The sequence below is a fragment of the Oreochromis aureus genome, linkage group 3 (assembly GCF_013358895.1).
Source record: "Oreochromis aureus strain Israel breed Guangdong linkage group 3, ZZ_aureus, whole genome shotgun sequence".
Classification (NCBI taxonomy): Eukaryota; Metazoa; Chordata; class Actinopteri; order Cichliformes; family Cichlidae; genus Oreochromis; species Oreochromis aureus.
Window position 1 is genome coordinate 115,407,175 of NC_052944.1, and position 16,476 is coordinate 115,423,650.

Consider the following 16,476-nt stretch of genomic DNA (forward strand, 5'->3'; position numbering starts at 1 on the left):
AAAATGACATGACATGATATATAATCGTAACAAAGAAAAATGGAAGATGCAATGGACAGGGCAGTGCAATAAAGTTTTCCAAGTCTTCTAAAACATAGGTGTCAAACTTTCAATAAATATTAATGTTAGCCCGCGACTTTGTTCCAGTTTTGAATTTTGGCCCACTGTGTATTTGAGTTTGACACCCCTGTTCTAAAAGCTTGTTAAAGCATGGTTAGAAAGCTTTGTGAACTTTCCCTGCAGGAAGAAGAGGCTGCGGAGGAGACGTGGTGGTCGCCACGTGAAAAAAAGAGCTCGCATTTCTGTAAGTAACATTTTAATTCAATTCAATTTATAAACTTTATTGATCCCAAAGGTTGGCCCCGAAGGAAATTGGGTAACATCCGTATGATGTTAAATGGCAGGCCCTCAAAGGCCTGAGGAAAGGTCAGGTATCAGGCTTAGGAGTTGACTCCTGTCATATTTTTGACCTTATGAAATCAGGATGCAGGGTCATTTTGTTTGACCACTGCAGCTTTGAGGGGTTGTACAGTGTTGTTTGAGACCATGCTGGAACAAAAGTTGTGGACAAGGTTGGGCGATATGTAAATGTACAACTGACAATCAGTCCAATAAATGACAACAGGCCCAGGGGATTCGTGTGTGTGTGTGTGTGTTTTGTTTAGAGGGAATATTTTTCTTTGTTTGTTTTGGTATTAGTATAGCTACTTTGTGGGTTTGTTTGTTTGTTTGTTTGTTTGTTTATTTGCGATGTGCCAAATTGCACAAAAGACAAAATGATGTCAGATTGTTGTAGTGGTTTGATTGTGTGGTGTGTGTGTTGTTTTTTGGGGGGTTTTTTTGTTTTTTTAAATATTCCCTGGAAGATGGATTTTGATTTAACTTTTTAGTTTTGCATTTGTTGTTTGGTTGAGTGTGTCAGACAGGAACACTGGAAAGGCCTGTAAACACTGTTATAGTGGAAAAGAGAATCCAGTTTTTGTTTCCACATTTTTTTATTTTTTTTATTTAAATTAAATATTTTTGGGGTTTTTTCTGTACAGGGGCTACTGCCTTTCTTTCTGTTAGGAGTTTGTGTAAATGAGTCACAGCATTTGGGCGCACTCTGAGGAGGGTGCAGTTGTTCCAGATGCTTCGGATCGACCCCCTGATATGGTGCTTTTCAATGAGTTTTATTCTGGTTTTTGTTATATCCATGTCTCCTTGGTTATGCGTTTCATGTCTGTGCTGTGTTCATGTTGTCAGGCTTGTGTTATGTCTTCTCTGTTATCTCCTGTTTTTATTTTGAAAGTCTAGTTTCCATGTTCAGTCTGTTTTGTTTTACTTGGACTGACTTGGACAACGTGGACCTTCTGTGTGTTTTAGTCCTCTATTTTCGACTCTTCAGTCTGTTTGTCTTGTTTCACCTTTCTCCAGGTTTACTTCTTGTTTTCTGTTCAGATTCATGCTCATAGGTTTATGTTATTGTTTTTTGTCACTTTTCATACTTAACCTTAGTTTAGTAAAGCAAGTCCACCAACTTGACAATCCAATGGCTTGTGATCATGAATGGAATAATGTTGTGGTTCCTCAAACTTAAAAGGCTGTTGGCCAGTTCAACTGTTGTTGTCCTGAATCTACTGCGTTTGGTGTTTCAGGAGAATTCTAACAAGGACAGGCTAAGAAATCTCTAGTCATCATATTTAAATACAAACAAAATAAAGCTCAAGCTTGCTTTTTGTAGACCTGTACCAGATTGCGCTGAATGAAGGCTCAGGACTGGCTGTCACCGGACACCCTCTTGTTTCTGCTCTAAACCCCGATGTTCTCTCGGCTTCTCTCCCTTGGTGTGTCGTTGTCTCTGGAATCTGATTTGTAGTGGGTGAGGTGACCTCTTGATGGTCACCTGAGGCAAATCCAGGGTACATGCAAGTACACACAAATTAACCATGGGAATAAGCTGAGCTTTGGTTTCCTTATTTACTATGCTGGGAATTGTTCAGATACAGAAACCTGGTGGAGTGTGTGATGTGCTCCTTATGATGTAGTCTGCATAAAGGTTGTAACAAAGCTGCTAGATGGTTGATAAATAAAGCTCCTTCCACAGAACTGCTGGAAAACTAATATCTTACTAGTTGGGAATCCTCTGTCACTGGGGATTATCTGCGTTTGGCGGGGGGGGACTGCCCCATTACTTTCGAAGTACAGAGATGTGACCAATGCTCTACTGCCAACTGACAGTGATGAACTTTGACCTGCATAAGATTGTTTATTTTGATATGTCACTCAGTGATAAATGATCACATGTCAACTCAGTGGTCAACCCCTAAAAGTAAAGGATGGAGGTCACAGAGGGGAGAAACTGTCAAACATGCTATTACAGTGACTTGGTTTCAAGATATCTGTGCATGTGTTCTCCTTAATGATTTTAAAGCAATGTTCTATAGACAGCTGAACAGTGCAGGTCAAACTGATATGATGCTTAGCCTTTACTGTACATTAGCGCTGCATGATATGATGAGTATGGTTAGAATGACTTTTATTTTTACAGGATGAGGAATCTCGCTCTAGTGTGCCTCCACCAGGTAGAGCAGCTGCTCTTCCCCGTGAGTATACACTCTAGCTTTGTTCTAGAACAAAGTGAACATTGAAGGTTTGGAGAGTTTAAAATGATGTCTTTTCTTGTACTGGAGGTACCTAACTGCAGATTCTTAAAACTAAACAAATTGATGCATTTCATTAGTCTTTCACACAAAAAAAAAACTGATTCCTTCCAAGTTCACGAAACATGATTGTTAATACTTTTCAACAACAATGTGAAACTGTAGCAGCAGTTTTGTGCTCCATCACAAAGATTATTCAAAGAGAAACACTATTTAATGGGATTTATTTTAAAAGTTTGGTAATCAAAGGATATAAGTTTTTTTTTTTTTCTATATGTTTAAAGATTTCACATTGTGCCCTCTGTGTTAATGTCTTCAAGGATGGGCAGAATGAATGGTAAGGGCATTTTGAGAACCTACTCAGCACTCCATAACAGTTTTACATTTAGCTGGATGTCTGGTTTCGTCTCTTGCATTGTCAGAGATGGACTGTGGGATTGGAGGTGATTTTGACAGGGAATGTGGGCCAAATGTAATGGGAATGTCTCACAGTAAGTTTGGAGACTCCTTTGAAAGAGGAAGGGGTCAGTATTTATAGGGTTTTGTTTGAAAGTGAGTGATGCTTACTTCCACTCGTGCAATGCTTTTTTTTTTTTTGTTTTTTTTTTTCTCCCCGCCCCTCTTCTGTTTGCTCACTTTTATAGTAAGCTCCCATGGAGCCCACGAAATGGTGGTCATTTTGGAGGGAATAACAGCAATTCTTCGCAGCATGACGGCCCATCTAAAACGGATCTGCTCCTGCCGGGACTGTATGAGCTTGCTGTATTAAAAAAAGTCTAAGGCAGGGCTCTAGACTAACGTTTTGCCATGGTTGCACCAAATTTTTCAACCGCATCGCTTAACACAGCAGCTTTACGTGTTCACTTTTTTAAAAAAAAATTGCTTTCCATAAAGACAATACTGATTTATAAATGATTAACTAACAATCTTGCCAACACAAAGTTCCTTTTTTGGAGCACATTTCTTCAAGAAAGATAAGCTACCCTATTTTTTTCGACTATAAGGCGCACCATATTATAAGGTGCATAAAGCAAAACCAAACAGTCAGATACGTCTAACTTTTCTCAACTCATTCTTCTTGCTTCCTCCGCTTCCGTACCATTTTGGGGTCCTTATTACACACACAATACAGTAATATTATGTTGAAGTTCATTACTATCACTCTGCAAGGCTCCTGACTACGGTAGCTGTAATGCTCCGACAATCCATCAAGTGGTGTGGCTTCATAGCTTACCAAAGTCGTACTAAAACATTTTTGACAGATTTCTGAGCACAGTGTACCACATAAAATCTGTTAATGGTCAATAAGCACAACCAGAATTCATACATAAGGTGCAGTTTTGAGAAAATAATAATAATAATAATAATAATGGATTGGATTTATATAGTGCTTTTCAAGGCACCCAAAGCACTTTACAATGCCATTATTCATTCACGCTCACATTCATACACTGGTGCAGGCAAGCTACAGTTGTAGCCACATCCCTGGGGCAGACTGACAGAAGCGAGGCTGCCATATCGCGCCATCGGCCCCTCTGGCCAACACCAGTAGGCGGTAGGGTAAAGTGTCTTGCCCAAGGACACAACGACCAGGACAGAAAGGCCAGGACAGAAAGGCCGGGGATCGAACCGGACCTGGCATCCACATATGTGGACATCACATTTTGGGTTATTTAGACCAAAATACTCAATTTTGCTCTACAAGAGCCTGATATCCACTTACGAGGACATTATACTGGTACGGTTCTATTGAAATTTTAAACGAATATCCTCATATGTGGCTCTCATTTTTCTTAGAAACAAAAATCAAGTAAAACAAAAAAAAAAAATCTGGTCATTCTTTGCTTTTACATTCATTGAGTCCAAATATGCCCAAATATCAAGGAGAAATCAAAAATGCATGCCGTGGAAGAGTTTGGGTCTTAGGAGGTTTACAAATACGGTACTGAATAAGTTCTTGTGCTTAGCTGATATATTATTTAAGGTTAATAAAGTCAACATCTGGCCTCTGTCTTATTATATAGTCCTTCCATTTCTTCCAATGTGCTACACATTGGTCCCTCTTGTAGTTCACATACGCTGTCATTTTCTTCATCCTGTGTTCTGCTTCTTCTCAAAGAAGATGAAATGATTTATGATAAAAGCTCTCAACAGTGTCATGTCTGAAAACAATAAACTTGTCCTTTGATCACAAGTATATTCACCCAAAACATTTTGTATTTGGGTGCCTTTACCCCTTCTTGGTGAAGTGTTGCTAATGTCTTTGTTGTCCAGGGTGATTGAGGCAGAGGTGCCCTCCATGTTGTCCTGGGCAGCTGATTAAAGCGTGTGGCTTGGATCATAACATAACCTTTATTAGTCCCACACGTGGGAAATATTTTTTGTCACAGCAGGAAGTGGACAGTGCAAAAGTTATGAAGCAAAAAATAGAATACAATAAGAATAAATACAGCACACAACTGTACAGAATAGAATAAAATAAAATACTATATACAGTAGAATAAAATATACAACTGAGTAAAAATACAATGATGCCAGAAAAGATTATTGCACATTAGTGTTATTGCACATTTGTGGATGTGTGTGTTTGATCAGTTAAAGTCTTTGTTGTGGAGTCTGACAGCAGTGGGGAGGAAAGACCTGTGAAATCTCTCCGTCCCACACCGTGGGTGCCGCAGTCTCCCACTGAAGGAGCTGCTCAGTGCTGTCACAGTCTCATGCATGGGGTGGGAGATGTTGTCCAACAGGGATGACAGCTTAGCCACCATTCTCCTGTCACTCACCACCTCCACTGGGTCCAGAGGGCATCCTAGAACAGAGCTGGCCCTTCGGATCAGCCTGTTCAGTCTCTTCCTGTCCCCAGCAGAGATGCTGCCGCCCCAGCAGACCACACCATAAAAGATGGCTGAGGCCACCACAGAGTCATAGAACGTCTTCAGGAGTGGGCCCTCCACTCCAAACGACCTGAGTCTCTGCAGCAGGTACAGCCTGCTCTGCCCTTTCCTGTAGAGGGCGTCTGAGTTATGAGTCCAGTCCAGTTTGTTGTTCAGATGAACACCAAGGTACCTGTAGCTGTCCACAGCCTCGATGTCCATACCTTGGATGTTCAGTGGTTGCAGTGGAGGATGCTTGTGCCTGTGGAAGTCTACTCCTTGGTTTTATTAGTGTTGATCTGGAGGTAGTTCAGCTGGCACCAGTCCACAAAGTCTTGAGTCAGTCCTCTGTCCTCCTTGTCGTCCCCATCAGTGATGAGGCCGACTATTGCAGAGTCATCAGAGAACTTCTGCAGGAAGCACTGGGTGGAGTTGTGGGAGAAGTCTGCAGTGTAGATGGTGAAGAGGAACGTAGCCAGAACTGTTCCCTGTGGGGCCCCCGTACTGCAGACGACCCTGTCCGACACACAGCCCTGAGTCCTCACATACTGTGGTCGGTCGGTGAGGTAGTCCAAAATCCAGGTAGTGAGGTGATGGTCCACTCCAGAGTTCTCCAGCTTGTCCTTCAGAACCGAGGGAAGAATAGTGTTGAAGGCACTGGAGAAATCAAAGAACATGATTCTCACAGTGCTTCCAGCGGTCTCCAGGTGAGCAAGGGAACGATGTAGAAGGTGAATGACGGCATCATCCGCTCCAATGCCAGGCTGGTAGGCAAACTGAAGTGGGTCCAGTGATGAGCTCACAAGGCGCCGAAGCTGAGCCAGGACCAACCGCTCCACGGTCTTCATCAGGTGGGATGTCAGAGCCACCGGCCTGTAGCTGTTGAGGTGTGAAGTCTTTGGCATTGGTACAACACAGGAGGTTTTCCAGAGCTGTGGGACTCTTCCCAGCCTCAGGCTCAGGTTGAAGAGGTGCTCCATCACCCCACACAGTTGGTCCGCGCAGGACCTGACGACGTCAAAGGAGTTTGCGAAGAAAAGCGTCTGGACTTCTTAGGTCCCACACCCGCTTTCACACCTTGGCTCATGTGATTAGAGGATCATCAGGGGGTCCTTTGTCCCTCTTTGAGGGGATACTCCCACTGGGTTTAAATCTGGGACTCTCGGCCATTTGACCTTAGAACTGAAGAAGCTTCTCGGATGAGAGGTGAAACGTCTTCAAGCAACTTTAAGAAGTCCAGACGCTTTTCTTTGCAAACTCCTTTGACTACGATGACCTGGATGACTGAGAACCTTCACAGACAGGACCTGACGACCCTTGAGCTGATGCCATCTGGGCCCGCTGCCTTCTTGGCTTTAATCCTCCTCAGTTCCCTCCCAACCTGGGTGGTTGAGAGAGACAGGCTGGAACCTTCTGTTGAGTGTGTATTGGATGCTGTTGTTGGGGTGGGAGGAGTGAGCAGGGTGAATAGAGGAGGTGTGAAGTGTCTGAGGTGGAACAGCAGCAGTGGGGGTGGGTGAGTCTGCAGCCGATGTTGGAGACTGCCTCATGGCTGAATCAAATCTGTTGAAGAAATGATTCAGTTCATTCGCCCACCTCACATCCCTCCCAGGCAGAGAGTTCTGATGTTTGTGGCCCGAGATGGTTCTGAGGCCTCTCCAGACTTCACCAGGTGCAAGCTCTACTGAGAGCAGCGCCTTCAGATCAGGAGACCAACAAACCTACAAAGAGGCGTCTGATCTAAAGGCATCAAAGAATCCAAACGCAGATTCAAACAGTGCATCGAGGAACACTTTAACACAAACCACTCCAGAAACATGTGGCAGGGATCAAGACACTCACTGGCTACAAGGACAATCGCACACAAACAAACTCCCCACACATCACCTCACCTGACACCATAAAGCAGTTCTTCGCCCGCTTTGACCAACAAAACAGTGACACCAACACCTATCCTGCTGTTACAGAGAGGGACGACGCCCCCATCCAGCTGGAGCAGCATCAGGTCAGAGCCACACTGAGTCTATGTGAGGAAAGCAGCTGGTGCTGACGGTGCAGCCGGTGGAGTGCTTAAAGCATGTGCAGACCAACTAGCAGAGGTTTCACCTCCATCTTCAACCTCTCACTGCTACAGTCTGTAGAAGGCAAACAGGTGGACAGAGGACGCCATGATTACAGCTCTTCACACAACCCTCACACATCTGGACAGCAGGAAACACGTACGTGAGAATGCTGTTTGTGGACTTTACCTTCAACACAGTTCAAGCCCACAAACTGGTTCATAAACTCAGCAACTTAGGACCCAGCAGCTCACTGTGCAGCTGGATACTGGACTTCCTGAGCAACACACCCCAGAACGTCAGGATGGGAGCCACACCTCCTCCACCCTCACTCTGAACGTGTGTCCTCAGTCCCCTCTTATACTCACTTTTCACCCATGACTGTTCTCCACACCAGTAACACCATTATAAATGTGCTGATGACACCACCATCATAGGACTGATGGACAACAACGATGATTCAGCTACAGAGAGGAGGTTGTTAAGGTTCAATGTCGAGAGAGGAATTCTGACCTCTGCTGCACACTCTGCTTCAACTGCTGCACTGTGGAGGACAAGAGGAAACTGCAGCGCGTGGTGAGGGCAGCAGAGCGGCCAATCGGCTCTTCACTAACCCCCCTCAGAGACATCTATACTGGCAGCCTTCAGCAGGAAGCCAGCATCATCATCAAGGACCCCTCCACCCTGGACACTCACTTTCCCACCTTCCCTCTGGTGAACTCTACAGGTCCAACAAAGACAAACAGACTCAGTAGAAGTTTCTACCTCCACCCTGATTGAAGGTTAACTGTGCTGTTAACACTCATGGACACTTGCACTATATTTATTTCTAACCAGTATTCATTACAGTAGAATTCCTGCCTCTATTTATAGAACTGTATTCTTTTACAGCAGCAACCAGCATTCCTACCACTTACTCAATGTGCAATCCCACCAATCACAGAGCACCTTATACTGACCTGATCCTCTTTACACTGTACCTGCAGATATATCTATAGATTTGTTTCTGTATAGAACTTGTGCAGATCCTTTTGTTTACTTCATTTATTGTGCATTACACACATTCCCTGTGTAGGTACCTCTGAAACTTGTTCTTATCTTTATTTATCTTCTTCTATTATCCTCAGAATCTGAATGTAAACAGATACAAGCTGCCAATGGAGAGATGCCAAACTCCTCATTGTTCTGGTAACAGTGACAATAAAGATCTTCTATCTTATCCTGATAGAATTTCTATGAATTTCTGTCAAACTGTGGACTCACGGGACGAGTCTTCAGATGACGTCTCTGCTCATCGCAAGGACTCGAGCAACTAACCATAAACGTTCATCCTCTCTGTGTCTGACTTTTAGCTTCAAAATCACTTCATTTCATTTTCTTCTTTTCTTCTTAACATAGAAAATTCCATTATGAACATTTGGCTGCATATGAATATACTTCACTTTATGAAGCATCAACCATGCAGTTCATCTTCAGTTAGATTCACCATCAGCTCATTTTCACATCAACATCCACATAATGTCTTTTTGATTCAAACACACAGGAAAACTTTCTTCCCAGAAACAAATATATTCAGTATAATTGATTTGATTTCCATGTTAATGTTAGATTAGTGGCTCCTCCATCCTTTCCACACAGACTCTCAGTGTGGGGCCTACAGAGTTATTATCAGATTTTCTTATTCGTTGCTTTGGTTAAACTTCTACCTGATTGTATTCTAAACAGTTTCAGTCAGTTAAGCAGGATTAACTATCAGCACAATCACATATGAATTATGACTCTATTGTTAACTCTTAATATCCTGTCTTTTATCAGGATGGAGTTCTGGCACATTTCTTATCTTCCAACATTCCTGCAGCCACACACACACTAATCTCTCAAAGCTGAGTCTACACACACAACATCTACACATTTAAATCATGGCAATTATTCTCATTCAACATATTCATTAAACTTCTGATTCAGAATGAAGATGATTTACTAACAGCACTTCATATCATTGTAAACACAACAGCCTAAATGTTAAAACCTTTTTATTTCTCTCAGAGCCAATAAGAGGTGAGGGGGGGACGTCTGTCTCTCTCTGTCCCACCTCTCTCAACAAGGGCTCATTAAATTCATCCCACTTTCATCATTCATTAAAAACACATTTATGCTGACTATGTGATGTAATGCAAGAACAGTAGAGGTGAATGGATGGATAATACAATAATAAAATCTCATATAATAACTGCAGCTGTCAGCAGGCGCAGAGCAGCTGAACTAGAACAGCAGTCGTACATTTATTTACAAACCCCACGTGTACAGGGCAGGATGTGCAATGGTCCAGGGGAAAAGGGACAAAGTCCAACACTCGCTCCGCTCACTCGCTCCTCTCGTATTTGTTTTCAGCACACTCACTCTCACTCCACTCCACGCCACCAGGGAAACAGGTCGGGGTCACGGACGAGTGCGAGAACCTGAGCACAAGAGAACTGCGGTGAGCATAAACAGTAATCACAGGACAAACAGGGTTTATCGGGGCTGTACTGACGAGAGTAAGTCCACCACCCAGCGAAGAAGCCTTCTGAGCCTCAGCTTAAATAGCCCAGGAGTCCAGGTCATCAGGTAGATTCACGGCAGGTGCGTGGGCCAAGGGTGGAGCCCAGCTGAGCTCCGCCCAGGCAGACAGGTGAGAGACAGGAGAGAGAGACATATAACCATAGTATGCTAATAGCAGATTCTTTTGTCAGGTTTAAAGTGAGATCCTGCTTTAAGGGCAGCTTCATCTGCTGGTAATGACAGATGTTTCTAGTATATCAGGCTTGGCCAACATTACAGGGACTTACTTGCAGAGGCCCACGAGCTCCAAACTTGGTGCTTTATGATTGGTGCAGATGCTCTAAGCTGCTATTAACCAATAAGAACCATGGGGTCAGGGGTCACTACAAGAACTTATCAGCCACCAACTTGTATATATAACTTTACTCACACTTGTAAAACTCTGTAAGTAGAATTCAATGGGGCAGAGTGACCTGAGCACAGGTCCACTCTGTGACACTCAGAGCTTTGTGGATATCATCTGCAGGTGCACGTACTGGGAGTACTGGACACAGTGCATGTACAGCCAGCTTGCAGCCACTTTGCCACCACTTTAGGACAATGTTTACAGTAGACTGAGCCACACTGACTTTGAGCAGTCATTGTGCTGCTGCATGGCTGATGGCACTGTCCCTGCAGCTGTCAGGGACAACAAGAACCACTCAGCTACCTCAGCCAAGCCAAGACTGTGCTGATGTTGTGACCTGAGACTAAGACACTGGTGGATTTTTGTTTGATATGTATAACTATGTAACTATATACACTATATATCTATGCGCACTGAACATATATATTTTAACTTTCATGTGGAGTCTTAAGCACAAGACATTTTTGCTTCACCGAGGTTTATTAAGTTGGTACTGTAACAGGGCAGTTAATGTAGGGGGAGAGTTCTCTTGAATAATTTACTTAATAATTCATTAATTTAACGTCTTTAATGCAGCACAACCAAAACAGTAACATTGTAACAGAGATCCTGAACACATCACGATAAAATACCATACAAAATAAACACACACACACACACACAAACACTTTGAACCCAAACTGAACTGTTCTTATATATGAGAAAGCATGTAACCTGTGTATTATATGTTATAAGATTGTGCCACTTGCTGTATAAGATTTAATAATTAGGATTAATGTCTGACCTTTGACCGTGTCATGACCTATTGTGATAAGCCAGAGCAAGGGGTACTCAGAGTCCTGACTGGTCTTTGGCCAAGACCTTGGCCGCTACCTGACCCCAGCAGCTGTGTTGGGCGTGTGGGAAAGTTACCCAACAGCAGGGGGCGTGGATACTGGTCCCTATATTAGGGGACCAGAGGACACCCCCAGTGCTCTTTTTCCTCCTGCTGCTGCTTCCTGTCCGTCTCTGTGTTGCTCTGCTGTCTGTGCTTAAGGCTGTACACCCCGGGGTTTTGCTTTGCTTGCTTTCTGCTTTGTAATTTTCTTGCTAAATGTCTGTATGTATTTTTCCTGCTGTTCATATGATTCAGTGTATTAAACTCTGTTCCAAGAATTCTACTCTTTTGCAGAGCATCTTTTTGAGTGTCTTGGTTTTAATTGGATTTGGATCTCCACATCGTTGGTGGAAGAAGGTTATCAGAATGGCTTCAAAATTTGCGACCACAATAGTTACATGAAACCAAAAATAATTATTCTTTAAGTAAATTTCAGTAGTGTGTAAATTGTTTTAAGTACAGTGTCAGTAATATTTGGTGGAAAAACAATATTTCTCGATCTTATACGGTAAGTACACTGAACTGACTGGGGCACAGATTGCAGAGTGCTTGTTGGGGTTATACTTTATAATTGTCATTTGTACTTAGAAACATATACTCATTTATGCTTAGAAGTATATAATCAATTGTAGATTGAGAGAATGTCTCATCCTAGGAGGTCTGCAGAAACCATGTGTACCGTGAAAAGGGGAGTACATTCACTCCTCTTCCAGTGTGTTCTGGCATATATCACACACCTTCTAGGGTCATGAGAGAGGTTGTATCATCTCTTTCTGATATATGGTATATCAAACACACCTATATCTGTTTAAATACAAGAGCCTTTTGTTTAAGTGAACTGCTGGACTCCCTGGTGCCAGCAGGTCTGGGGAATCTTCACAGGGTCACATTTTGACCCCAAACATACATACTGTGGGAATAAAGAAATTATTTTACTGCTACAATATATCCTGCGTCATTAACATTGCATTAATCATATAATCTACAGCATTGATACTGCATTAAGATGTTCATTAAAACCTACTGGCCTCACATTAACCTTTTTATTACAGGTGCAGCCATAATCATTGTATACACTGTGGAAATGAGGAAGTTGCTTTACTGCTACCATATATTTTATAGCAAACTAATCAGCATTAATATTATCTCGTATAGCTTTAAGCTGGCCAGGTGACAGCTAATACACGGACACCATAGTAATCATTTAACACACTGACACCATATTAATCCTTATTACAGGTGCAGCATAATCACTCTCAGTATTATTATATCTTTATACACACATTGCAGTCATGTGCTCATAAAGTGTTGAAGCTTTCCCAGGTAATTAAAGGTCTCAAGCTTCATTCAGCGTGACTGTCTGGGTGATACATTGGTTAAAAGCCGGGAGCTTAAGAAAGATTGCACACATGCTTACAAAACATACATATATCACATATAACCTAGAACTAGATTTAAGCATAGGCCTGAATGTATTGAGCAAACATGTTGCACTGCAGCTTTCTTGACAACAGATGACGAGTGAAGAGGACCAGCCCCTGGAGACTGCAGAGGCCAGAGTTCATTGCCTTTTTTGGAAGAAGATGCCAAAAAAGAGGAACCTCTATATTGCACTTTATGCTTAAAATACATGAATGTTCTGTACATGCAAATTATGTGCTTGTAAACGCTAGAAGGGGCGTCATAATACCCTGATGCTATAAAAACAGTCTGAAGTATAATTTTGGGGAAGACGCTTGCTGGTGAATGCAGTGACTGTCTTCCCGCGCGTGTACTTCAATAAAAAGATCATTTCGACCCAAATCTTCTGGACTGTCTTGCCTTTGTACTCTCCACCAATTCTGAACCCGTAACAATTGGTGCATTGGCCGCGGTTGGAAGGGGGAGGCGGTGTTGGCATTGTGGACGTCCAAGAGGGTCACATAGACGGGATCCAGTTATCGAAGTGAGTGGACAAACGGGCAGCCCATCTCAAAAGGTAGGCACTACCTGTTGAATTATTCCGAAGTGTGCCGAATTGGATGTTTAAATTAATGTCTACTCATTAGATTACTGGTGAATGTTTGTGTTTTGATGATCTGGTATTTAATAAATAAGAGTAACGGAAATAGCACAAGGACAAGTTAAAGTAGTTGGACTACTAAATAGGAATAAATAAGAGTAACGGAAATAGCACAAGGACAAGTTAAAGTAGTTGGACTACTGAATTTAGCCAATAGGTCATTTGAAATCTGTATATGGTCATACAGTTATAATTGACTATAAAGCTGGGCTTGGACATCAATACAGTTGGTTTGGTGGGTGTATAGGATGTCTTTAAAATACTAGTAAATTTCTGTAGAACGGAACTGTGGGATGTTCTAGGAAGTGCATTTCTCGGAGGTGACGCTCCCAATTTACTGAGGACGCTCAGGATTTTCCGTTGGACGGGATAGTTCGATTGGCGATCGTGGAGAACTTGGGAACCTCCAAAATAGCTAGTGGTTGGACCACTTTACCGTTTGGAACGGTTTATGCACTTTTTTGGGTAGTAAAGGTTGGACCTTGGGCGTTGGACGCTTTTAAATTCACTTAGGAACTCTAGTAATTAGACCAGACACAGGTTGGACCTGATACTGGGTCATTGATTATCAAAAACTTGGAGTTTGTCCCTTGGAGGGTTAATTAAATTTTGTCTAAATTACGTAGGTTGTGCGATTTAAGGCCTTGTAAATATCAATTAATTTATCAAACGTCTCTGTGTTATAATTTCTTTGCTTGTGTGAAGGCCCTGTCTGTGACAGGCACTGCAGCACCCTGGTTATTTTGAGGAAGTGTCTGTGTCTATGTAAATGAGGTGCCTGTGACTGATTTAGACTGATATTTCCTGTTTACTAATGAGTGTCTAATGACTGACTGCAGAGTCTGGCTTAAGGAAGACTGTAGTGGTGTTTTAAGGGAAGATTTGCCTTTATTTCTATTTTTGTTGGCATTATGATTGTTAAATATGATAAATGACCTATGATGTGTGTTTTGTTTTATACATCCCTGAATGCTATAATACTTGCTGAAACTCATATGACTTGCGTTTTTGATTGTTTATACTGACACTCTTTTAATATTGTGTAACAAGCTTCTGTACATACACATGTCGGATTCGGGGTATTCTTTCCTAATATATACAAGAGAAGGGGATTTTTATGTCGCAACCTGTCGACGACGCCTTGTTGTTTCAGGTATTGCCTACGGTTTCTCAGTAACTACAGTAATAGGACTATCAGAAGAAACCTTAGTTGATTTTGCATGTAGTGGTGTTGTTATCTCTCGGGCTTTGGCATTATACTGTAGACAGCATAGAAACTTGAACCCCACGGACGCTGAAAGGGATTTTGCGGCCTTCTGTGCAATTGCATTCAGGGACTTTGATATCCTGTTCGAGTGGACGGGATAAATTGTAGTCTCATTTTGTCTATATGTTTGATAACGGTTCTTGTGTGGTAGAATATAAATGGACTGGAGACGTTGCGAACGTCACCTGTCGTTGTCACGCTGAGCTTTCTAATACTCATTACGGCTTTTCAGTAACTGCAGTAATAAGTCGACCACAACAAGAATTAATTTACTTTACACGTTGTAGTAGTATTATATTTAAGGTCCTGGAATTATACTGTGGCCCGGATAGCGATCCCACTGAAGCTGAACGTGACTTTCAGGACTTCTGTGCAAGTGCATTTAGGGACTTTGAAATACAGTACCAGTGGACTGGCTGAGCTCACTTTTCCTTTTGTATGTGGATTACTCCACTTTCAATGAAATCACTGATATAAGCTATACATTATATGGACGATCGTAGAGATATGAGTGGCTTTACCTTTAGCCTTATGTTGACCCCGCTACCGGATGTGCAGTCACTGGTGGTGGAAACGGAGGTGCGTGTTTGTTGTGAAACGGAGGACGCAGACTATGACTATACTATAATTGTGTACTTAACTGAAGCTGAATTCCCTGTGTTATTGAATGAATGCTTACGTTTGGTAGAAACCCTACGTAACATAGTGGAACAAAGTAGTGACTAAGAGGGAGAATCTTAGAGACACAAACAGTGCTGTGTGAGAAGGCTATATGGTGTTTTTGGAGAGCTCTAATGTTATTACCCATAGTTTACAGATGACCTTTTATTTCGCTTTGACTGGGGGTGAAATGTGGATATTTGTGGTAATCTCAGTTAAATAGTTGAATTAATTTTGCTAAGATTTCGGTGACCCTTTGCTTCTTTGCTCTCGCTATTGTCACTGCCCTGTCACATAGAATCATGCTCATTTTTTGTTCATGTAGGATAGAAATTGTCCCATTGGGAGAAGATCGGCGTACAGTGACTTGTGTCATTCGAGGGGAAACGGTGGAAGAACCTTATGAGTTCTCCATTGCAGAAGATATTAGAGAGAGTGAGCTTGAAGAGTGGTTGGCCAGGACCTTGGCATTGTTTGCCATGATAGCTGATCTGTGCGAGAGAGCAGGTACCACTGAGTGGGTACCACCAGAAGATAGCCCAGGGGAAGAGAATACTGAGGAGGCCGCAGACCTGTAAACTGATAAACATTTTCTCTTATACGTTTGTGGGACATTTCCCATTTCATGTTTTTACTTTATTGTATTTGCCTTTGGTGTGCCACATAGCTGCTGTGTGCATACACAAGTCTGATTTTGTGTTTCAACCGCTAAGATTTTACTGCATAAAGCGCATGCATTAACACAGTGACATGTTGACTTTTGGGCACTGCAGAATACAAATCACTCCCCTGGGAGAGGGCCAGTTCAGAGTCAGTCGTGTGTTTCGTGGAGAAAGGGCGGACGCACTAGATGATCCAGTGGAAATTGAATTCGCCACCACTATCACAGAATCACAAATAGCATGGTGGTTGACCACGAGCTTTGCATTGTTTAGTACAATGGTAGATCTGTGCGAGGAGGTCGACACTGTACAATGGGCCTCTCCGGATGAGGGGAGTGGAGAAGACATTTAGGAATGTTCATGTTGTGTTACAATGGCTATGCAGTTGGGGTTGCTTTATACATGTTTGTTTTATTGCTTTATACA

General features: G+C 42.5%; 1 long non-coding RNA gene across 1 annotated transcript; it reads left to right on the plus strand.

Annotated features, from left to right (window-relative positions):
- The first annotated feature begins 255 nt into the window (after positions 1-255).
- Positions 256-3,360, plus strand: LOC120437916. The gene is made up of 3 exons (XR_005611494.1): positions 256-304; positions 2,531-2,585; positions 3,287-3,360. It is a non-coding gene; the product is annotated as an uncharacterized LOC120437916 (long non-coding RNA).
- The last annotated feature ends 13,116 nt before the right edge of the window (positions 3,361-16,476 follow it).